This window comes from Lissotriton helveticus, chromosome 5_1 (genome assembly GCF_964261635.1).
Source record: "Lissotriton helveticus chromosome 5_1, aLisHel1.1, whole genome shotgun sequence".
NCBI classification, from domain to species: Eukaryota; Metazoa; Chordata; class Amphibia; order Caudata; family Salamandridae; genus Lissotriton; species Lissotriton helveticus.
This window is the reverse complement of record NC_136065.1, coordinates 2,120,886,988-2,120,911,620: the sequence shown is the minus strand read 5'-3', so window position 1 is coordinate 2,120,911,620 and position 24,633 is coordinate 2,120,886,988. Positions and strand designations below refer to the sequence as shown.

The 24,633-nt window shown below is 45.0% G+C and overlaps 2 protein-coding genes across 10 annotated transcripts in view; one reads left to right on the top strand and one right to left on the bottom strand.

Annotated features, from left to right (window-relative positions):
• FAM78A (family with sequence similarity 78 member A) overlaps window positions 1-24,633 on the bottom strand; it is a 984,894-nt gene that overhangs the window by 906,178 nt on the left and 54,083 nt on the right. The gene's annotated exons all lie outside the window — the stretch shown is intronic.
• PLPP7 (phospholipid phosphatase 7 (inactive)) overlaps window positions 5,345-24,633 on the top strand; it is a 292,964-nt gene continuing 273,675 nt past the window's right edge. The window contains exons 1-3 of one of the 2 annotated variants that reach the window (XR_013595144.1): window positions 5,345-5,452; window positions 5,565-5,631; window positions 6,036-6,086. The gene's annotated coding sequence lies outside the window, so the exon portion shown is untranslated. The remainder of the gene's footprint in view (window positions 5,453-5,564; window positions 5,632-6,035; window positions 6,087-24,633) is intronic. The other variant, XR_013595145.1, reaches the window with a different exon arrangement.

The following is a 24,633-nucleotide window of genomic DNA, read 5'->3' as shown; positions in this document are numbered from 1 at the left end:
CCCACACTATTCAATTTGATTTTATGGGAACTAATCCCAGCTCTCAATAGTTGAAACTCCCATGCTCCAAAATTAGAAGGGTTATTATTACCGTGTCTTATCTATCCGGACGACATAGTCCTAATCAGCCATACTAAAGTTGGGCTGGTGAATGCAACACAGCAATACTCGGATATAAATGAACTGACAATAAACTTGGAGAAAACACGGACAATTACAATCAGTAAGAAAAGGAACAAGTCACTCACCTGGTTTTGGAATAATGCTCGTATTTACGATGCAACAGTATATAAGTATCTAGGTGTAAAAAGTGATAACAGTGGCCAGTTTACTGTTCAGACAATGAGCATCGGAGGCAAAGGCGTTGCAACAGCAATTGCTCTAAAAGCATTAACCAGTAAACTTACCGGCCCGTCTCTCCTGCCTCTGACACAGTGATACGAGCTAAACTGTTGCCTACAATAACTTACGGAGCAAAGTACTGAGAGGTAAAGATACCAAGATCCTGGACAACACAGTTATAGCTGCGTATAAGATTTTTTTGAGCTTGCCTAAACAAACCTCACCGGCTAAAATTAGGCTCGAATTTGGCGTCCAGAAACAGCTCATGGTAAGACTGGGGGCATACATAACTGTTTGGGACAAAACGTGTAAAACCAAACAAGGAACCTTAAATGACTATTTATGGAAGGAATTAGCACAACACCCAGCCTCACCAGCCGCGAAGTACCTTAAAAGGAGCCTGTTGAATCTTGGCTTGCATCAGCTTTGGGACACTCCCACAAGCCATATTACGCTTGAAAGATTGGTCAGGAAAACAGTTAAACATCTCTCATGGGTTGAAGACAAGGCATCACTAGCAAAAAGGTCACACGGCTGGATGATCCTGAACACGTATTCTACACAGGCATCGCAGAGCTACCTTGATTTGGGCTACTCAAAAATAGTTGAAATTAAAATTTTAAAGTACAGGCTGGGTCTGTTACCCTGTATTTGGCACCTTCCACACTGGTTAAAGGATAAGGCGGGTTCCCTCTGTCGCTTTTGTGGTACGGTGCCGGAGGACATGCCGCAAATGCTGTGTTCCTGTGATAAATTGCTGGAAGAATGAAAGAATCTGCTAAAATATAATTTTAACCGATGTGGAATTTGCTCACGAAGACAGCCAGTTCTTGCCTGCTTCGCCCCCCACGATCCTCAGCTGAATTGTAGTCTTGTGAGGTTCATGAAGGCAGTGGAAAAGAAAATGCCAAGACTTTAATCTTAACAGTCGTTCAGATATTCTTCGCATCCCACGACTCTCAGCTGAACTGTAGTCCTGTGAAGTTCATGAAGGTAGTGGAAAAGAAAATGTTAAGACTGGTTTCGTAATTGTCTTTTAGATAATTTTTATACTCCACGATCCTCAGTTGAACTGTAGTCTTGTGAAGTTCATGAAGGTAGAGGAAAAGAAACCGCCAAGGACTTGATTCTTAATTAACTTTTAAAGAATTTTATGATAGAACTTAAAAATTGAGATCTTATGATTTAATTGGAAAGGAAAAATTGTGTGTGGTGATAAATTGTTCATTTGTATGTAGATGGAATTTAAAGGTTTTAGTGGTATAATGTTTTTACATGTAGAGGTAAAGTTTAAAGCTTGTATTGCAATGGTTTTAACTAACTACGCACATTAACTATTACTTACTTACTATGCATTTGGAGGGAAGTGACCAATTATTATTGTCCTAGTATGTAGTTTACAATTGATTAATAATTATAAGTCCATGTAAATAGAGATATGTCCACAAAGTAATGTTGTTTTATAATTTTATGTCACATCATGTATAACTTAGGCACAAATGGACGGATTTTCTATCTTGTGAGGGATAGTGTATAATTTCAGAAAAGAAAAGGAAGTTTTAAGTAATTGACAGAGTTAGACAAATGTCTTGATAGCCCGCAAGTGATCAATCCCAAAAGGTCCTCAAGTTACTTATCCTTCATTATAACGATCAGGTTGTTGCATTCTCCAACAACACTGACCCCAATAGACTACCAATACCAGCACTGTCTAATAATCCCTCAAGGGGAAAAATTCTTGAACGTTCAGATATTGACGGTTCATCACCTTTAGGTTCTTGGAAAACATATATGGAGTAGTTTCTTACCTGTAACTCCAGTTCTGTAGTAGGGGTATCTCTGTTATAGTCATAATCTAGTGAATAGTCCCGCCCATGTGCGTTGACCCCGGAGCAATCAAAAATAATCTCTTAAACTGTCTTCGTTGCAGTCCTGCATAGACACTTAAGAGAGAATTAAGACAAATAATGCAGCCTAACATATACAAGGCTGCAAAGGCCACCACTTCATCTAAACAGCAAAAAGGACAGCCCACCATGTCCGGTTTAACACTATTTTACCAAGTTTTCCTCTCAGTGAAAACTCCCCTTCACCAAAATCCTTGAGATGATAGAGAGGAAGGGTTGGACAGGCAAGCCCCCATAGGCTGCCATTATGTGTCTTGAAAAGGGATACTGTGCCTTTAAGGATCTCTCCAGAGACCCTCGGTATCCCAGGATGCACAGCCAAAGTCTTTTTACTTTCAGTTCTTTTTGAAGGTGTATAAAGCAAGGCCTGTAGCATACAGTACAGTACCATTTTCTCCACTGGGGAGGAAGGCGGGCGCTTATGACTATAACAGAGATACCCCTACTACAGAACTGGAGTTACAGGTAAGAAACTACTCATTCTGTAGTAGGGGATCTCTGTGTATAGTCATAATCTAGTGAATAGAATGGCAAGCCCATCCCAACAACCAATCCGGCAGTGGAGGAAAAAGATAACACCACTACTGTGCAAACAGATTTCTCAACGAAGCCTGCCCAACCTGAGCATCCGCTCTGGCATCAGAGTCCAGACAGTAATGCTTAGCAAAGGTATGGACCGACTTCCAAGTGGCAGCCCTGCAGATCTCTGCAATGGGAACATTACGAAGCAAAGCTGTTGTAGGTTGCAACTGAGAAAACAAAGAAGGGCAACACAAAGAGTGGACTAGGCACCCACCAATCCGGCTATATAGGAATATCATTTACTCATCATTCAGAAAATTCAAAAAATTCCTGATAATGCTCTCACATTGATGTTGTTTTGCAATTTCCGACTTTTAAATTACTGTGTATGTGCACCTATAAAATAAAAAAACAAATAAACACAGATGGTTCTATCCTCTGTCTCATTCTGTATTGAGAGACTCCACCCTCCTGATTGAAACTACCAGGTAGACTATACTTGAGACAACAAAGAAGGTTGCAATTCCTCGTCTCTCATAGAAGTAGAGCTTACATCAGAGTTCTATAGTGCACTTAACAATTGTTTCTACTGTGATTATCATCGTGTGTCAATTACTAATTCATGTCTGTGATCTCATGTACCTTTCTAGAAAAAGGAATCTTTGATCATTAAACATTGGAAATTCCGAATCTAGAGACATGTATCATGATTGTTATCCCTGGGCCAGTCTTAGCGTCTCATTACAGTGTTCCAGGGGATGTCGTCATTCAGCCCGGATACATGGCTGGACCTGGACTGGGGGTTGTGATCCATACTCAAGATGCTCTAAAACAGTCCAGTGGATATCTGTAGGGGAGTGTTTATGCTGCTTAAAATGTGTGGTGAATTTGGTGTTGTCTTTGCCACAAACCTTTATTGCTGCGGTGTTCACCAATCCGTAGCTTAACCATCCTCTTGGTCATCCCTACGTATCTCAATTCGCAAGGGCATGTTATTAAATACACGACGTAGCACGTTACAAAGGAGGGGATATCCCAATCGTCTTCTGGGTAAAAGTTACAAGAGGGCACGTAATCAAAATCGCGATGCTCTTCTGGAAAACATCCCAAAAGCAACCAACCAAGAGATACCGTTGACATGCGTTACAACGTACAATGTAGTTTCAAATGCAGTAAGCCGGAGCATCAAAAAACACTGGAGGATTCTGACCTCCAATAACTGCAATTGGGAGAAACCTTTATTCTCTTTTAAGAGGGCTAGGAGTTTGAAGGACTCCTTGGTTCATACCCGCCCACGGCGACAGGAACAGAAAACAAGAAGTGTCCTGGATGCATGGGGTCTTCCTCCTGTATGTGGCCATTTTCCTTGTGGAGGATGTAGCGTCTGTTCCCTCACATCCGTATCCAAAGTACTCACTCTGGAACCAGGAAAAACTTGGTATCAACGACAACACACAAACTGCAACACGTGCAATGTCGTGTATTTATTAACATGCCCTTGCGAATTGAGATACGTAGGGATGACCAAGAGGATGGTTAAGCTACGGATTGGTGAACACGCTACGGATTGGTGAACACCGCAGCAATATAAGATGTGGCAAAGACAACACCAAATTCACCACACATTTTAAGGAGCATAAACACTCCCCTACAGATATCCACTGGACTGTTTTAGAGCATCTTGAGTATGGATCAGAGTCGAGTCTGTTTGAGAAGGAACAGAGATGGATACATCGCTTGTCCAGCCATGTATCCGGGCTGAATGACGACATCCCCTGGAACACTGTAATGAGACGCTAAGACTGGCCCAGGGATAACAATCATGATACATGTCTCTAGATTCGGAATTTCCAATGTTTAATGATCAAAGATTCCTTTTTCTAGAAAGGTACATGAGATCACAGACATGAATTAGTAATTGACACACGATGATAATCACAGTAGAAACAATTGTTAAGTGCACTATAGAACTCTGATGTAAGCTCTACTTCTATGAGAGACGAGGAATTGCAACCTTCTTTGTTGTCTCAAGTATAGTCTACCTGGTAGTTTCAATCAGGAGGGTGGAGTCTCTCAATACAGAATGAGACAGAGGATAGAACCATCTGTGTTTATTTGTTTTTTATTTTATAGGTGCACATACACAGTAATTTAAAAGTCGGAAATTGCAAAATAACATCAATGTGAGAGCATTATCAGGAATTTTTTGAATTTTCTGAATGATGAGTAAATGATATTCCTATGTAGCCGGATTGGTGGGTGCCTAGTCCACTCTTTGTGTTGCCCTTCTTTGTTTTCTCAGTTGCAACCTGTTTTGCAACCACATTCAGGATCGTGAAATTTCTTGAAGTTGAATGACACAAAGAATAGGACCATCTGTTTACTTACAGGTCCATATAAATGGAAATCGTAATTTGTAGAATAACATCTAAACGTAAATATTACCAGTAATTCTAAGAGTAATGGAAATCACCTTGCGTTTGGAATGGTGGGTGTCTAGTCCACTCTTTATGTTGCTCGCCAACCATTACACGTCAACAGTCAGCTGACCAAGCCACATTACGCTCTGAGCGTGGTGACGTGCGCAATGCTCATAACAACATGCGCAAGCCGGTGAACGCGATGTTCAGAGAACAGCGTTTCCCAAAATAGGTGAATGGCGGCGAGTCGCTGTGTTCAAAGTAAGTGTTTGAAGCCTAGTAGCGTTTTTCATAGGGTTATTCTTTAAGAAATGAGGCCACAGTCTGAGTCTGCTGTTTGCAAAACGGGTCCTGTTTGCATATCGTTTTACAGTGGACACGCAGCGTGAAGACTGAGCCGCGCTGTTTTTCTAAGGGGCTTGCTCCTGATCAGACTAGATGTGAGTAGAGACTTCTGCTTATAACCATACTCATAATGTAGAGATTCTAACAGTCGATTTTGTAGTCTAACATGGGATTATTTCCTTTAATAACAGGGGTAGCTTGAGAGAATGTATTTCTTGTTTCTATTTTAAAACAATGTCTTTTCACAAATTGAGAATAAGGCACAATTCCTAAACATGACCGAAGTTTGGTTGAGTTTCAGAACCCACAGACAGGGGGAGTGGTGATATTAAGAATTGCCTAACAATCTGAATACCTCCCTAGATATTGTTCTTATGAGGTCACAGACACAGCACAGCTGTTGAAACATGAAGACAACCATAATGATGTTAGCAAAATGAACTATTGATGCTGAACAAACATGTAATGAATGATGTTTTGCTTTTATATGTTATTTCAGGTTGGGCTCCGGTTGATTTACAGTGAGTACATGACGATACGGTACAAAACCGTAAGTCTTTTCACATAAAGAAAAAACCTTAATTAATTTTTTTCTGTTTTTCACACAAATATCTTCACGGTGTGGACGTGCCTTAGCGTGTACGGACCCCCGGGGGATTACACACTTTTTTGGTCCTGATGAAAGCTGCGCCATAATTGGCTTCTATTGACAGCAGAAACATGTTGACCTTATTATTTTTGTAGGAGATAGTTAATATTACAACAAATATAACAGTCTCCTCATCTGTTTTTAATGTGACCAACAGATCTACGAATAAAGTTTTTTGGGCACTGTTGTTTACTTTTAACTTTTCACCCATATTCACTGAGCACACAGCACTCATATCACTATCAACCTGCTCCGCTGCAATTGCAGGCGTTGTAGCACACGGGGGAGATATTCGATTTCCCCCGTGGGAACCCCATGATGAAGCATATCATCACTAGGATGAGTGAGGGTTCTTTTTACAAATAGTACAATTTTTTCATTACGAATAGGTTGTCTCTCAATTTCACATTTTGATCTGTTTGTTTTGCCTTTTTCACTTGTACATAGTGATTTAACCGTTAGTTGCTCTTTTGTTGTTGAAATATTTTGTAGTGGGGTAGAAGAGTGACTATCTTTAGCCCTGACTCTCTTGTTGTTGAAAGAAAGAATATAACACAACACATTATGGACATCATTGATAATGTCAAGGGGATTGAAAGTGAAAATTGAAGTTGGTCTCCTTTGGGTAATTGGGGTTGGATCCTTAAGGAAATAGTTTATCTTATAGCAGTATTAATATTCTATTGAATTCTCTTTCAATGCCTTCCCCTTTGTTGTTCCTATTGTGCCGCTATTTTCACGCCCAAACAGAAAATATCAGCCCATATTACTGCAGCTATGATGCTCCAAGTTGACGTTGATGGTCTTATGAATATAGATGAGGGAATATTTGAGGACTCATCCCTTCTTGCTGTACCAATTTCTGATGTTGACTGTAAAGTGTGCCCATAGCTTCACCTTGATTACATGTCTCATTTCGGTGCTCTATCCGCTTCTAATGATGTTCCAAATATGTGCCTGTTTTCTCTGTTTTTGCATAACAGAAAATGTCTTGAGCTCATGCTGAAAGGAAGGCTTGTTAGATTATGCTTGCTGATGCTCTCCTACCTGAGAACTCTAAAAAAAATTCTAATTCAAGCCCTCATCCTATCGAGGCTGGACTATGGCAACGCCCTGTATCTAGGAGCCCCCACCTCTGTTATCCACAAACTCCAGATAGTCCAGAACTCAGCAGCAAGGCTCCTTACAGGCACTAACAACCGTTCCTCAGCTAAACCGGCCTTAAAAACACTCCACTGGCTCCCGATGCAAGAGCAAATACACTTTAAAGCTCTCTGCACAGCACACAAAAATTTGCAGGGCATAGGCCTCCCTATTCTTAACAACCTTATCAAACCCTACAAAGCAACCAGGAGCCTTCGTTCTAATGACCTACTTCTAGCCGAGGTCCCCAGAATCAGGAAGTCCCGCACAGGAGGGTGCCTTTTCTCTTACAACGCATCCAGGCTTTGGAACTCCCTGCCTTTCCCCATCCGTCAGGAAACCAACCACCTCGCGTTCTGTAGAAAACTGTAGACATGGCTTTTCCCATAAAACTCCATCTGCTCCTTACCGCACGTCCGCAGCGCTGGGATACTTTCGGGTAGACATGCGCTATATAAGAGCATATTCTATTCTATTCTATTCTAATGCCATGTATTAGTTAGCATTCACTGAGTCATTTTCTTTTTCAGACTCCATTTTGTGTGATATTCGAAACTAATCCCGCCCAGTTCCGAGAAATACCCTTTGCTAAGTTTTGTTTTCGTACAAAGAACTGTTCAGAGCTTTCCCTCTTGGTCAAGGCCCTTTCCCATCTGTCTGGCAGTTTGATCGCAGTGCAGGGTGGAATGGCCTTGAAAATGTTCTGAGTTGTGCAAGAAACAAGATTAGAAGTCTTTTTCTCTTTATGCTGTCCGGCCACATCTGCTTGGAAATTCCACTGTGAGCATGTTCTTAGTTAATCATGCAACATACATAATGTATCTTTATGCTTACCGTTCCTCAGTTCCTTCTGTAGGACTCTTACGAGACTGTGCAGATGGAGCCCAGTTCTGAGCGTATACTAATAAACGATTATTGGTGAATATTCTCCACTGTTTCTCTGACTCTTCATTTGGTATGGAAGGCTGAGAGGTGGATCACTTCCTTCATGACCACAAACTGTATTTCGTATTTCACTAACAATAATAGATGAAGTAAGACGATATAGGTGTCAGGGTACGAGTTCCTACTAGGTGATCTTTCATCGGCCTATTGGGCTGTTAGATGCTTCCTAATAACAAATATAGTTATCCTCATCTGTTTATCATTAATACTTTTAGGTAGTGTTGCTATTCAGTCATAGGTAACACCGGTGTGGAGAGCCCTGATAAGCTCTGTCCTGTCCTGTCCTTCGTAAAAATGAAATGTGGGCCCACTTGACACCAAGCTTTTGTCACACTATGCATTTTAGCCCCTGGACAGGGAGGAAGGAAATTCCAGAACCCTATGTTGGGGGAAAACTCCAGAAGTTTCTTCTACTTCAAAGCAGGTACCAGGTATAAATAGTGGACCCTCAGACCCACTCTTCAGAACACTCCTGGGCCTACAGAAGACTACAGGACTGCCTTGTACTCCAGAGGACTGCCCTGCTGCTTGAGGCCTGGTATGTTTCTAAGAGGCCTGCTCTGCTGCTTGAGGCCTGCCTTGTTTCTCAGTTGTCTACCCTGTTGCTACCAGTGGATTGACCTGCTGCTTGTGGCCTGCCTTAATCTTCAGAGGACTGCCCTGCTGCTTGAGGCCTGTCGTGTTCTTCAGAGGACTACCATGCTGCTTGAGGCCTGCTTTGCTGCTTAAAGGAGAGAGGACTATCTCTTGAATCCAGGACTACCAAGGTGACTCTACGAGTCAGTTGGCTGATCTCCTATTATAAGCTTCAGGGACACAACAAGCACACAAGGCCTCCCTGCAACTGGCAACTGGTCCTGCCTGAATCTGCAACTGGACCTCTGCTGGAGTAAATTCCTAATCCCCAAGTGGTGCCTCCCAAGGTCCCTGTATCAGGCCTGCACTCCATCGTGGTGGGCCTGAACTTGTGAGTTTGTCCCGGTCTAGCACAAACAAAAACCCACCATTGGCGCTTCGTGCTTTTGGGTGCTAAACTGGCCTTACATTTTTGAAACTGCATATCTCCAGTTCTGATTGGACTTTTTACATTTTGTTCACATTGTGTTTATTAAATTGTACTCTATTTTTCTAAATTGATGTGAATTTATCACTTGTGTTGTGTTTTCACTTTATTGCTGTTTGTGTGCTGCATAAATACTTAATACTGTGCCCCTAAATTAATCCTGACTGCTTTTGTGCCAAGCTACCAGAGGATTAAGCACAGGTCAATTTAGTGACTTTTGTGGTTCACCCTGCCAAGAATTGTGGTTGTGGCCTCAGTGGGGTTTCCACCCTCTTAACCAATTGGGCAATTTCTCACGACTTCTAACGCAAAACCGAACACACTCTGCAGATGTAACTACCCCATTAATATCTTGGTATTGCACCTAGGTGGTCTTAGGCACCCATCAGAGAGACAATTCTTCACTCATGCACGAACACTAACTGTCTGCTCCAAATGGTCTCTTCCACCATGAGTCCTCAACTGCCAGGGCCAGATTCAATGGAAGACTCTGGGTCAGCCCCCATCTCCATCACTCCAGGCTGAGCGAGAAGGTAGCATCTTCCTGCGGCAGACACCATATCCACAGCAGGTGCACTGCAACTGCTTTTCTTGGTCAGTCAATATGTTGTTTCACTTGGGTTTGTGAGGAAGGTACTTGTCCCAGGCCTACAGTTTTATGAGTGTTCACCTGCAGTGGGCCTCAGCTTCTGCAAGCTGGGATGCTGCTCCAGTGCCCGCACCGAAGAATGGCGTTTCACAAGGAGGACACTCAGGCCAACTGCTTATAATCCATGTCTTCGAAACAACTGCATCCTCCTGCCTCTGTGGTCACCATGCTGTTGCATGTCACGGTTCTCATCTTTTCTTTTACCCAGAGAGGTGTGCATCTCAAAAACCTTAACCTTGTATGTTGTTGGAACCTAGTCCTCAGTGCAGCTTTCTCCATTTCACATATTTTCTCAACCCTGTTCCTGCTTACCTTTACCTACCTGCACCCCAGGTCCCTATCCACCATCCTACCCATACACACCTCTCCCACTCAAGCCAGCCCTGCCTAAGCCCTTTCTACCTACCTACACTCGTAACTCCGTCTTTCTCGTAATCACTCTGCATCTTCCCTAGTTCCAGATCTCCCCACTCCTGAGCTAGCTCTGAGCATCCTTCCCATCTTCCACTTAACACATCAGCAACCCCTTCTGCCATCCCAACCTCCTCTTCTGACCCTAAACATTCTATCACCTGTTGTGAACGTATCTAGGACCCGATTTAAATATTCCCGATTTATGCCCTTATGTGGTTATATCAAATCATATACTTATAAAGGCATAAGAATCATATCCATATTTAGTCATAGCCAATGCAGTCCAAATATGGCAAGGATACTCCCATAGACTCCTAGAAAGTACAACGTGTTCTTTAAACAAACCAAACCTCCAGCAGCCCGGGGATTCCCCCTGTTTCTGTTCTGATTTGTCCAAGAACTCCTGGAGTCCTGAAAGAACTGCAAGTTCTTAGTGACGTCTTATGTCCAACCTTACGTCAAACTCGGCACCTTCCAGGTATAAATATACCAGCATCTGCCTTAGCAAAACGTCAAACTCGGCACCTTCCAGGTATAAATATACCAGCATCTGCCTTAGCAAACACATGGTGGTTTGGAGCAGATCGGCTATCTACTTGCCCGACGCCCTGCTGATGCGAGTGCCGAAGGAAGCGACCATCCCATTGACGCACTGAGATAGACGCTGTCTTTTCTCTTGCCGAGAAATCCAGCTCCAGTGTTTTCCGGTCACCCTCGCGGGTTGCTGGGAGATCGAGTCCTGAGAGAGAGATACAAGACCTCCTTCATTCTATAACCAAGGTACGGAGCTGATTAGACCCGTAGAGAATTCTTAATTCAGATTCTTGGCAAAAACTATCTTAACTAAAAGTACAACTCATCTACTCCTTCCCACGTACTAGGCTTAGGTTAGGTACACCGGGGGGTAGGCGTATTTTAGAAAGCACCAGTTGAGTACGTTTAGTCAACTTTTATCATTGTATGTATTTTATCCATTTTAAGTATCTTATGGCTTAGGAACCATATAAATGCTTTTACAATATTATTTCATAATACTCTTTTTACTGTACGCACTTTACTTTATAACAAGTATTGCAATTGTGGCAATTCACTTCTCTTGCATGAGAAAGAAGACTGCTCAATAAATAACCACTTTTATTGAAAACGCCCGTCTCTCTATTTCTCTGCATTCCTGGTGAAACTAAGCATGCACGATTGACTGAGTGAAATAGCTATCTATTGTTTCCGCGACTCTGGAGATATACTCCTTGTTCTAGGGGAGCAAAGTTGTCATGTTTATGCGGTTGTCAGAAACGAATCCCTTCTTGTCTATTCAGGAAAGTTAACACATTCCTGTTCACTCGAGAAAGTTTCTAGTGGCCTCTGAGCTAGCTGGCATTCATAATTAAGTCTAACATATTCAATAGAGACCTAGTTGACCTCAGTCCTACGTCTACACTATCGTTTATATTATTCCAATGCGCAGAGCCTATTGGGAATATAGGAACTACACGACACACCGTTTCATCCTCTCACCTAACCTCACTCCCTCTAAACTCTCTCTCTCTATTTCGCCTAACAACTCTTCCACTGTGAGGAGACAGGATGTCTCCCATCGTGCTTCAAGCACCACCATTACTTGCTCCTTTCGGAATCTTAATTTTACTTGAACACTCGATTCCAGCCCTACTTTAGCACACTGTCCACTTACAATTACATAACCTAACAAAAGAAGGCTAATTGCCGTATCTCCTTCTAACTCTATCCCTACATGACCCGCACCTAATTCACCTACTTCATACTGGTAAACTCTCTCTCTTATTCTAGACATCCCTTCTTGAAAAAAGCTTCTAACACTTCTTCTCTATCTCACATTAATAACCAATTGACCCCCAATTATTTGCTTGTGTCTCCTAATTGTCGAAAGGTTCTACTCAACATCCTTGAGCATGAAGACAAATCTTCCCTCTACATCACTTCCTCTCACAATCTTCATCCTTTCCCCAACACTAACCAACAATACCCTTGCATCTGCCAACAACTGACTTGTCTGCACGCAAATACCAGCTAAGTCTATAGGGCGGTGCTAAATGAAATATAACAACATCGGTATGATTGTACACACCAAATTTACTAGTGAATGCCCAAATCTTTTCCTAGAAAAAATAGCAAGCAAAACAATATATCAGGTGATACGATTTATTCTTTTTTCTCTTTCTTTTCATTCCTTCTGTTTGTAAATAAGAGCTTAAACACTCAGACGATACATGTTTTACCACATACAGAGCACAAGCATGGGGAGATGTGTGGATAAAATTATTTTTTAGATATGACAGCACATTAGAGAATGTAGCACAGCTGTAAGTACTTGTTAACTGTGAGTTTGTAATGTTACACAGAAAGGGTAATTTATATAATTTAACTTTAGAAATTGAGTTGAGATGGAAGAAGAGGTCTCAGCTGGAGCTGATATAACAAATGAGAAGATTGTAATCTGTGTTTCAGACATTAATTAACTTTGTCCAGATAATTTGCAGGGTCAAGACTGATTTGCATATGGCTGGGTTCAAATTGGAACGGCATGGGGAGCAAAAAACAATTGATTTAGGCCGAGATCTCTGTACTGGGGTGAATATATGACATTGTTCTGCATTCTGGCCATCAATTGTTCTTTTTGCATTTGTCACCCCGAGTGAGACGGGTATGCCCAGACTCCAGTGCTCTCCAACAACAGTAGTATGGCTATCCTGGCTGATGAGGGGTGAAACCCTGAAACCGGTCCTAGGGTGCTAGTTTCCATTCCAGGGAGGACCTGGCCTGGCAGTTGAGGCTGGACTGTTCCTATTGGGTGCAGGATCAAGACTGTCAGTATGTCACAGGGGTGTGGAATTTATTTAAACATCTACTAGTCCATGGGCAGGTTGCTTCATAAATCTACTTGTCTTGTAACAAAATCCACTTGTCCCTTTGGTGCCATGTGGTTCGGCGACAAATTATGGCAACAATCTCATTATATAAGAGCTCTTATATAGCCTCTCTGATTATGCCAGGGCTGATACCCTAGTAGTTTTTGAATACTCGCAGTCCCTTTATGTTGCCACGTTTCTGCAGGTCTACATACTGGGACTGAAGGTAGTGGTAAGCAATAGTTCCACGGTTGGAATGCCCTTTAAGTCTGTGCAAACCTACTAACTTGCATGTTTTAAGGGTTTTCAATCACTCTTCTCTAATATTTTCCCATACCGAGAAATGTTGGAAATTTACTACTGACAATGGCAGACGTAAACCTGCTTCCAGAGTTGGGAAAAAAGTGGTTGATGGGAAAATGACCTTGCAAACAATCAGGTTTTCGCATGAGCAAATCTACACATGCATATTTGCTCATGATAAACTGCAGTTCACAAATATTTTCTAGAGTACATTTCTTGTCCTACTTCTGTAAATTCTTGTCAATTCACGAAAGCTATATAGCTGCACATAATGCAAGGACATATACCAAGGGTGCACTTTTGAGACTTTCTTTAATAATCGGGCCCCTAATTTAGACTGGCGTTAACCACAACCTTTTTGTGTTTATTAAAATTCTCTCTCCCTCTCTCTGTATCGGCTGGCTTTACTGTGAGTGACGGCATTAAGCTCTTTCACAAGGAGTATATTGGCACACAAAGTAGTTTTGTTCAGTGGAAGTAACTAATGTGGCAGTGTTTCCTTTTTTTAGACCAATTTTTTTTTATTTTGCCAATGTTTGTTATAATGGTGAGGGCCCAACAGCTCTCACATCAAGAAGGCTTTACAAAAACCATGCCAAAACAAGTCACGTATTGGCAAAACTAAAAAGCTGACCACTAGTTTCAGACCTACTGGCTTTGCCAATGCTTGTTTATTTGTATGTTTCTCATAATCTTATTGAAACTGGTTACACTGATTTTCCAATATGAATATTTGTGTGAAATATTTGCATGCATCCACACATTTTACTAAATGATGCTGCAAAGAAATGGTACCTGAAATTCCACAGTAGTTTAGCAAAAAATGTTTTCATACTTTCATTTTTTTAGGAACATTTTATATTGAAAGCAAAGAGTCATTAATCTTGCTTTCAAGCTTCTACAAATATTTGCATCTAATCAGAGAGTTTTCTGGGAGCATTATGTCTAGCCTCATATTGCTAAACTTTGAAACCGTGAGTACACATTTTTATACTGAAATCACTGTCAGTAGTGCAGTCAGAACTTACATTTACTCATCCTAATAATAAAGGCTTTCAATTAATGAACCATAAATATAAGTTTGAACAGAATTAACGTAGGCATACAAATAATAACTTAACTTCAGGTAGTGCCCCACCTGGTCCTTAATGTGCTACTGCAAACTGGCAGCCAATCAATCAATCAATCAATCATAACACTTGTATAGCGCGCTACTCACCCGGGAGAGTCTCAAGGCGCTTGGGGAAGGGGTCCGCTACTGTTCGAACAGCCAGGTCTTGAGTTGTCTTCTGAAGGCGAGATGGTCCTGGGTCAGTCGAAGGTGGATGGGGAGGGAGTTCCATGTTTTGGCCGCCAGGTAGGAGAAGGATCTTCCTCCGGCGGTGGCTCTTCGGATGCGTGGAACGGTGGCGAGGGCGTGTGTGGTCGATCGTAGCTGGCGGGTGGGTGTGTAGAAGGTCAGGCGGTCATTGAGGTACTTGGGGCCCAGGTCGTGGAGAGACTTGTGTGCGTGGGTGAGGAGCCTGAACGTGATCCTCTTGTTGACGGGGAGCCAGTGCAGGTCCCTCAGGTGGCTGGAGATGTGGCAGCATCGGGGGATGTCCAGGATGAGTCGGGCGGATGCGTTCTGGATGCGTTGGAGTCTTCTCTGTAGCTTGGCTGTGGTTCCGGCGTAGAGGGTGTTTCCGTAGTCCAGTCGGCTGGTGACGAGTGCCTGGGTGACCGTCTTCCTGGTTTCGGTCGGGATCCATCGGAAGATCTTGCGGAGCATGCGTAGGGTGTGGAAGCAAGATGATGAGACGGCGTTGACTTGTCTGGTCATCGAGAGGGAGGAGTCCAGGATGAAGCCCAGGTTGCGTGCGTAGTCTGTTGGTTTGGGAGCGGTGCCCAGGGCGGGGGGCCACCAGGAGTCGTCCCAGGCGGAGGGTGATGGTCCCAGGATGAGGACTTCCGTCTTGTCTGAGTTCAGTTTCAGGCGGCTGGTCTTCATCCATTCGGCGACGTCTTTCATCCCTTCGTGTAGGCTGGTTCTGGCGGTGTCGGGGTCCCTGGTGAGGGAGAGGATCAGCTGGGTGTCGTCGGCGTAGGAGATGATGTTGAGGTTGTGTTGGCGTGCGATGGCTGCAAGAGGTCTCATGTAGACGTTGAAGAGGGTGGGGCTGAGTGATGATCCTTGTGGTACGCCGCAGATGACTTCAGTGGCCTCGGATCGAAACGGGGGGAGGCGAGCTCTCTGTGTTCTTCCGGCAAGGAACGAGACGATCCACTCCAGTGCCTTCTCCTGGATGCCGATGTTGCTGAGGCGTTGAACTAGGGTGCGGTGGCAGACAGTGTCGAACGCTGCAGAGAGGTCTAGGAGGATGAGTGCCGCTGTTTCCCCGTTGTCGAGCAGGGCTCGGATGTCGTCAGTGGCTGCGATGAGGGCGGTTTCGGTGCTGTGGTTGGCTCTGAAACCGAACTGTGAGGGGTCGAGAGATCCGTTCGTCTCGAGGAAGGAGGCCAGCTGTCTGTTGACGATCTTCTCGATGACTTTAGCAGGAAAAGGGAGGAGCGAGATGGGGCGGAAGTTCTTGAGGTCGGTGGGGTCCGCTGTTGGTTTCTTCAGTAGGGCGCTGAGCTCGGCATGCTTCCAGCACTCCGGGAAGGTGGCGGTGTTGAAGGAGGAGTTGATGATGTTCCGGAGTTGGGGTGCGATGGTGGAGTCGGCCTTGTTGAAGACGTGGTGGGGGCACGGGTCGGTGGGTGATCCGGAGTGGATGGTGTTCATCGTGCGGGCTGTGTCTTCGGTGGTCACTGTGGTCCAGGTGCGGAGGGTGGTGGTGGGGGGCGTTGGTTTGATGGTTGGGTGCATGGGTGGAGCGCCAAAACTGTTGTGGATGTCGGCGATCTTGTGGTGGAAGAACGAGGCGAGAGAGTCGCAGAGATCTTGTGAGGGAGTGATGTCGTTGTTGCCGGTGCTGGGGTTGGAGAACTCCTTGACGATGCTGAAGAGTTCCTTGCTGTCGTGGGCGTTGTTGTCCAGTCGATCTTTTAGTGATTTCTTCTTGGTGGTGCGGATGAGCTGGTGGTGCTTGCGGATGGCTTGTTTAAGGGTGGTCATGTTGTCTGTGGTCTGGTCGACCCAAAGGGTTTGTGCTGCAGAGGGTTGGGCCTACTTGTCCCAAGGACAAAATACACATTAAAACTTGTTGCCCTTGACCCCAAACAATATGTCCTGGGCGTCGGGCTATAGGAATTCCACATCCATGATGTCAGTAGGTGGAATAGCGTTGTATGTATGTTCAATATGCGCTCTCCAAGCATCCTCCATTATTTCCGAGTTAAAATGGCGGTTCTTGCCATTTGATAGCTGGTTAATGACTTCCCAGAAGACCTTGGAGTCTCTTTGTTTGCTGGCATGATGGAGTTTTGCCCAGAGAAGTTCTCTAAAGTTTCGTAGCCGACTTGATGTCCCTTTTTAGGTTTTTCCTTGATTTTTATATTAGGGAAAGACTGTCCTGTGAAGATTCTGAACCTCGGGTTCGTAGTAGTCTTAAATGTGTATTCAGTTGTTTGTTTTTTTTTATCCTTAGGTTGTTATTAAACCACGCTGCCCCCACTGATCTTCCTACTTTGTGGCCCTTGCCTTGTCTTGTGAATTGCTTATTTAGATCATGAGTGAAAGATACCCAGACCTTTGTAAGTGATGGTTCGACTTTAAAACTCTCCATACGAGCAGTGCATGTGGCCATGATATCACCGGTAATTTCCCTTTTCCAAGTGATTTGTTTCACGTTATAACATTGTGTTTGTTGGGACATTGCTTTGTCTGGTATTACATTTGCAGTACTTATGAGCAAAGAGAAGATTTGGGGATGGTGGTCCTTTCTTTAATTTTGGAAATTTGAGATGTATGGGAGAATCTGTTAGTGTATAATCAATGGTTGATCCAGTTTTTTGAGTAACCCTGGTGTAGGCTGGGAGATACCCCAGCGAGACTCGTCCATTTAGTATGCACATGGAGTGTTCTTCCAGCAGGAATGCGCATCTGTTACCGTGTGGATCACCTCGTTTGCTGGGTCGAGTATGGCCTATTGATCTTTCTTTGCTGCCTTGTAATAGATTAATGTTGAAATCTCCTGACAGTATGATGTTGGCATGAGGGTGAGCAAGTTTGAGGGTAGCAATTGTTGCTGCTATAGTCTCGATACTTGATCTCTTTTGTTTAGGTGATGCGTGGATGTAGACATTCAATATTAGCAGAGTAAAAAAGGGTGAGGACTCTAGTATGATGCATAACACCAAAGTTGAGTCGAGGTCTATTTCAGAAACTTGCCATGAGATGTAGGTCGAGACAAAGATGGAGAGGCCCCTTTTGATCTTTTGTGTTTCGATTCTCTTTTTGCAGGATTTAGATATTCTTTATATCCCACCATTGATGAAGGGTTTGTCAGCCACGTCTCTTGAAAAAGAAGGTCATACTGTTCGATGAATTCCATGAAGTCAGGATCTTCTAGTTTTGTGTTTAGGCCATTGACATTCCAGGAGCAGATGTTACAGCCGTTGTCTGGTTTTGTTGCTCTGGTTGAATTTAATCATGCCATTCTGCCGATGGTTCTGGTTATGTTTGTCTGCCTATGACCTGTATGCTTGACTGCTTCTGGGTGAGCAAACGTGATGGTAATTTTCCTTCTGGTTTGGACTGTACTCTTTGTTGTACTGTGTTCATCCGGGCATTTCGCGCCTTTCAGCATGCTCTCTGGTGGGTTTGGTTGTTATAGCGGGATTGGGTATCAGGGGGGAGCTAGCTTTTTTATGTCTATGCCCCATTTTGCAAATGACTCCTGCTGCCGCCAGATCTGCTCGATGGTGGAATTATCGAAGAAAGTTGCTGTAGTAATTTTGTGACCGGTTGGGTCAGGATTTAGCTTAAACTCTATGCTTTCTAAGTTACTGGTGTCAATATGACTCAAGGAAGGGAGTGCTCTAAATAGTTTTAATAATACGCTTCTGTTGAGGATGTCGTGGGTTCCCCTTGAGACATAGTGGGGGATGAAGTCATGGGTGAAATAGGAAGACACCGGCCACTGTTCGATTTCCTCGCTCTTTCCGATTTGTTTCTCCTCCATGATTTGTCCCGGGATGATCGGGCAGTGATTATGAACATTTTGAACGTTACATGTGATATTTTGGATGTGTGTGTCGTTCTTCTTTACGGTCGTTGCTGCGCTTCTTCCCATGCGCTGATTGTTTATTATTTTAAGGTTGCTCCTGACCTCGTGGTCACCCTCCTTATACGCTGGTTGTGGTTACTTCTGACATGTTACGTCCCAATGTGGTGGTGGTTTTAGTGGTTTGTATGGCGTGGGTTGATGGGTACCGTTTCTTTTCCTTTTCTGTAGGCTTGAATATGCTGTATACGAACTATAGTTACTTACCTGTAAACTGTGGTTCTCCAGTATTGGTGTCTTTCATAGATTCACATGCTTGAATATCCCCCGTCGTCGAAGTGGGAGTCCCACGGTACATAAAATAGCAGTCATATATGCATGTATACATGAAAAATATAACTAATAAAAATATACATACATATAGTGCAGTAAATTGTAAATTCTAAAAGTACCATAGAACATAATAGGCCCATTGAAAAGCCTAAGGGAGAACTCACTTTAGTAGCATATCAGAGTCATTATGTGTTGGATCACATTCCAGCCAATCAGGCTGTAGCCTCCTCTAGAACCTTCTCCTCAGAAGCCCAAGTCCTCAGATTTTCGTAGCACAGAGTAAGTAAAAGTGCCTGAGGAGAAGAGAGCCTCTGAGGGGAGGATGGGAGGGTCGCATGTGAATCTATGAAAGACACCAATACTGGAGAACCACAGTTTACAGGTAAGTAACTATAGTTCTTCTCCAGTATTAGGGGTGTCTTTCATAGATTCACATGCTTGAATAGAGTAGAAAGCAGTAAAAACATCACAGGAGTCATAAAGGTAATACATCAAGCAAAGAAGGTAAATATATATATATATATGGTAATATGCACTAAATACCAAAACATAATTATGAAAAAACCTTTATGACTGGAGGCGGGTAGCAACAGAGGCTCACCTTTACTGGAAAAGATTCCGCAGCACCGCTTGACCCACTGCCGCATCCGCGGCGTCTGTTGATTGCAGGCAGTAGTGCTTAGTAAAAGTATGGCTGCTCGACCAAGTAGCAGCTCTGCAGATCTGGCGTAAGGGTACCCCCGCAAAAAGGGCAGCCGAAGTAGACACTGCTCTAGTTGAATGAGCTCGAACAGGAGCAGGAAGGGGCTTTCCAGCCCGTTGGTGGCAGAAGGATATGGTAGAGGAGATCCACCTGGTTATAGTCTGCTTGGTAACAGGTTGTCCTTTGCAAGTTGGACCATATGCCACAAACAATTGATCCGATTTTCTGATAGGTGCAGTTCGTTGAATGTAGAATTTGAGACAACGTTTCAAATCTAATGAATGCAATGACCGCTCAGCTGGAGTTTGCGGAGCAGGAAAGAAAGTTTTCAGAATTACAGGTTCGTTGAGATGAAAGTCACTGGGAACCTTCGGGATGAACTTAGGATTAGTTCGTAATGTCACAGCCTCTTTGGAGAATTTTAGGAAAGGAGGCTGTATGGTAAACGCCTGGATGTCACTGACACGTCTTGAGGACGTTAAGGCGAGTAAAAGAGCAACTTTCCACGTGAGAAATTTAAGAGTTGCCGAGTGAATAGGTTCAAATGGTGGTAGAAGTAGTTGAGACAAGACCAAATTCAAACGCCAGGCAGGCGGAGGGCGACGGATAGGTGGAAACATCCTAAAAAGGCCCTTGTAAAATTGTTTAATGATCCTTGAAGAACATAAAGATGTGGAACCATCATGGCGGAAACGGGAAATCGCCGCCAGAAACACTTTAAGAGTTGAGTGGGACAGACCTGATTTTGCCAGGGATAAAAAGAAAGGTAAAATTTGTTCAGGTTTTGCAGTCATTGGGTCCAAATCCTTGGTGCGGCACCAGACACAGAAACGTTTCCACTTGAGTTGGTACGTTTTTATGGTGGAGGGTGCGCGAGCCCGCGCTAACACCTCCCTGCAGTCCTTGTCAATAGTTAAACGTGCAAATTCATTGTACTCAGGTTCCAGGCATGGAGTTGAAGGTATGCTGGATCCGGATGACAAATTAGTCCCTGCTGCATCGTGAGGAGGTGCGGCAGAGGATGGAGTGGCAACGGATCGGACTGCGAGAAGAGGAGCAGGTCCGTGAACCATGGACGTCTCGGCCACTTGGGTGCGATCAGGATGATGCGACAAGGTTGGAACCTCATCCTGTGTAACAATCGAGGGATCAGAGGAAGTGGAGGGAAAGCATAGATGAAATCGTTCGACCAATCGATCGAAAATGCATTCCCGCTCAACTCTCTGTGGGGATGCCGACTTGCAAAGCGTGGGCATTTCTTGTTGACAGCAGTCGCGAAAAGATCCATCCGTGGCTGGCCCCACCGCCGGAAGATGTACTCGACCGTGGGCTGATTGAGTTCCCACTCGTGATTGTCTGATGACGCTGGGCTGAGTGAATCCGCCAGAACATTGGCCACACCTGGCACGTGAATGGCTGTGAGATGAATTTGACGTTGAATCGCCCAATCCCATATTTCTTGTGCTAGTTGAGAAAGTGGAAGAGACCTCGTGCCGCCCTGCTTGTTGAGGTAGTGCATGCTGGTGGTGTTGTCCGTCCTCACCAGCAAAGTGTGTCCCCGCACTAACCTCTGGAAAGATTTGAGGGCTAAGAAAATCGCCAAGAGTTCCAGACGATTGATGTGCCAAGTTCGTTGTATTGCCGTCCACTTCCCTTTCACAGACATGCCGTCGAGATGCGCTCCCCAGCCTTCGAGAGACGCGTCTGTCGTAAGCGTCAGAGTTGGAGGTTCGTCCTGGAATGAACGGCCCGCAGATATGTGTGGAGGGTGAGCCCACCACTCCAGCGCTTTCTGTATGCGAGGTGTTAAAAGGACCTTGTCCTCGAAGGACCCCGACACCTGTTTCCACTGCCTGTCCAGTTCCTCCTGGAGAGTCCTCATGTGCAATCTGCAATTTGGAATGAGGTGGATGCACGAGGATGCCATGCCAAGGAATGATTTGAACATTCGGACAGAAACGGACAGTTTTGATTGGAGGGAGCGCACCATCATTAACATGCGGTCCTGTCTTTCCTGGGAAACGAACACTTTTCCCTGCCGAGAATCTAGCAAGGCTCCGAGAAAATTTCTCCGTTGCGATGGTTGAAAGTGTGACTTCTGGCAATTGATTGAAAGCCCCAAGGCGTGGAAAAGGGAGACGCAAACTTGAGTGTGCTGCTCCGTCTGGTGAAAAGTGCTTGCCTTGATGAGGCAGTCGTCCAGGTATGGGTAAAATTGGATACCTTGGAGACGTAGGAAGGCAGCTACGGGGGCCATGATCTTGGTAAAAACCCTTGGTGCTGAGCGGAGGCCGAATGGCAGGACTTTGAATTGGAAGTGTAGCTGCCCGACCGTGAAGCGGAGATACTTCCTGTGTCTGGGGTGGATTGGCACATGGAAGTAAGCGTCCTGAAGGTCGATTGTGGAATAGAACTCGTTTGGATTGAGAAAATTCAGAATTTGGATCAGAGTTAACATCTGAAAAGTTTTTGAAATCAGAAATTTGTTTAGAGCTCGTAGATCCAATATTGGACGCCATTCCCCCGACTTCTTCTTTACTAAGAAAAAGCGGGAATAGAACCCCTTGCCGCGTTGATCTTGCGGCACTAGTTCGATGGCTCCTTTTTTGATCATTAAATTCACCTGGGCCAGAAGGTCCTTGAAATGAGGGGGTGGTGGCCCCGAAGGTGGATGATTGGGTGGAAATGTTGTGAATTCCAGGGTGTGTCCTTTGGATATAACGTCCAGGACCCATTGGTCGGAGGTGATTGTGGACCATTTGTAAAAGTATTTCGAGATGCGACCTCCAAGATGTACGGTCGGCAAAAGGAAGGGTCTGAGGCAGTCACTGCTTTTTGGTGTTTGGTCCACCTCTATAAGTGGATTTCCTTTGGTAAGGCCTGGAGGTGGATTGAGGTAAATCTAGGACTCTTGCCTGTACTTCAGGACGGAAAGTGGTAGAGCGCAGCCAGCCTTGACGCCTCAAGACTGCAGCCCCCGCCAATTGTCGAAATCCCGTGGAGGAAATATCGAGTGCACAATCAATGATTTCGGAAGAAATCAACTCTCCCTCGTGAATAATCGCCTGTGCTTCTGTCCGGATTGCCTCAGGCAGCTGAGGAATCAATGCAGCAATCTCGGACCACATCTGGCGGTCATAACGGCCCAGTATAGCCAAAGTGTTTGCCGCCCTCACTGTAGTAGCCGCCATGGTCGTGAATTTCTTTCCTATGGAATCCAATTTGCGGCCTTCCTGATCAGGAGGAGACGTGAGTGGTGTTGCAGGATTGCGCGATCTTTTTTGCGCAGCCTGAGTAATTACCGAATCTGCCTTCGGTTGAGACACCAAGCAGGCCGGAGAAGACGCCGGTGCTTTGTATTTCCTGTCCAATCTGGGTAAGACCGCAGGAACAGAATTGGGACGTTCCATCAATTTAAGGCCTTCCTTCCAAATATATTCCACGATTGGTATAGTGTGGGATTGCCTTTGTGAGATGTCTTTAAAGTCATATAGAAAGCAATCACTTTCATGCTGTTGTTGTTCGACTTTGAGATGAAACCGTTTTGTAGCCCGGATCATCAAATTGTGGAAATGTGCCATGTCCACTGGGGGCGAATGTAGAGGCGAGGTGGGCGGAGTGGAAGGTGTTTGAGCCCTATAATCGTCCCACTCAGCCATGTCGGCGTCATTGTCGTCGTCATCTGTGTTGTGAGGATCCGGATCCTCGTCGCCAGTGTCAGGGCGAGCACCATCCGGTGAAGCCGGTGAAACTGGTGTAGGTGCCTGAGGAAGTTGCGGTTGAGGCTGCGGAGGAGGCAGTGGTGCTGGAGAAGCAGGAGTAGAAGAAGGAAACCTGCGGTTATAATCATCCAGCATGTGCTGAAGGTTCATCACCAAGGACAGAGGTATCTGGGTAACAGGCTCTGAAGGCACCGGTTCGGACGTATCAACAGGAAACAAGTCAGTCCCATCTTCGACATTGTCCACCACATCACCCTCGTCACTATATTCCTGGCACTTAATGTTCAAATCCGAAGGACTTGTTGCCTGTTTAAATAATCCTTCCACTTCCGAATCGTTTCCGGATTCTTCCTCACCAGACTGGAATAATTTGTCTGGAAGACGAGCACCACTCCTCACAGGACTCAGTTGGATGAGTGGTATGGTCCGCAAAGAAGAAGCAGTAACCACTGTGTAGATGGAAGCCGTTTTTGGTAGAGGTTGGTGCGACGCCAACGAGCCCATTGGCGTAAATGCGGCACCGTCAGCAACACCCTGAGGCGACTTGGACGGGATTTTCTTCGTCGACGAGGATTCCTTGTCCGTCGACGGGCCCGTCGACGGGAGCGGGGCTTTGTTCGTCGACGAGAGTGGAGCTTTGGCCGTCGACGACGAAGGCGTCGACGGAATGAGAGTCGTCGACGAGGCCGTCGACGAAGTAATGCTGGTCGACAGAGACGTCGTCGACGGGGGCACCGTCGACGGGCCCGTCGACGGGGTGCTGGGTGGAGGCTTGGTCTTCGTCGACGATGGATGCGCCGACGATGGATGCGTCGACGGCTTCGTCGTCGACGGGGCGCTGAGTGGAGGCATGCGTCGACGAAGCCGTCGACGCATACACCGTCGACGGCTTCGTCGTCGACGGTCTATCCTTGACGGTCGTCGACGAGATCTTCACCACTGAAGAGATGGGTCTCACCTTCGAGGTCGCCGTCGACGAGGTGGTCGTCGTCGACGTAGCGCCGGTGGACATGGAACATGTCGTCGTCGACGTGGAGGTGGTAGAAATGGATTTCGTCGACGCTGAAGACGTCGACGGGCGCGTCGACGAGCCCGTCGACGAGCCAAAACCAGATTTCTTACTGGTAGGTAAGGCTTT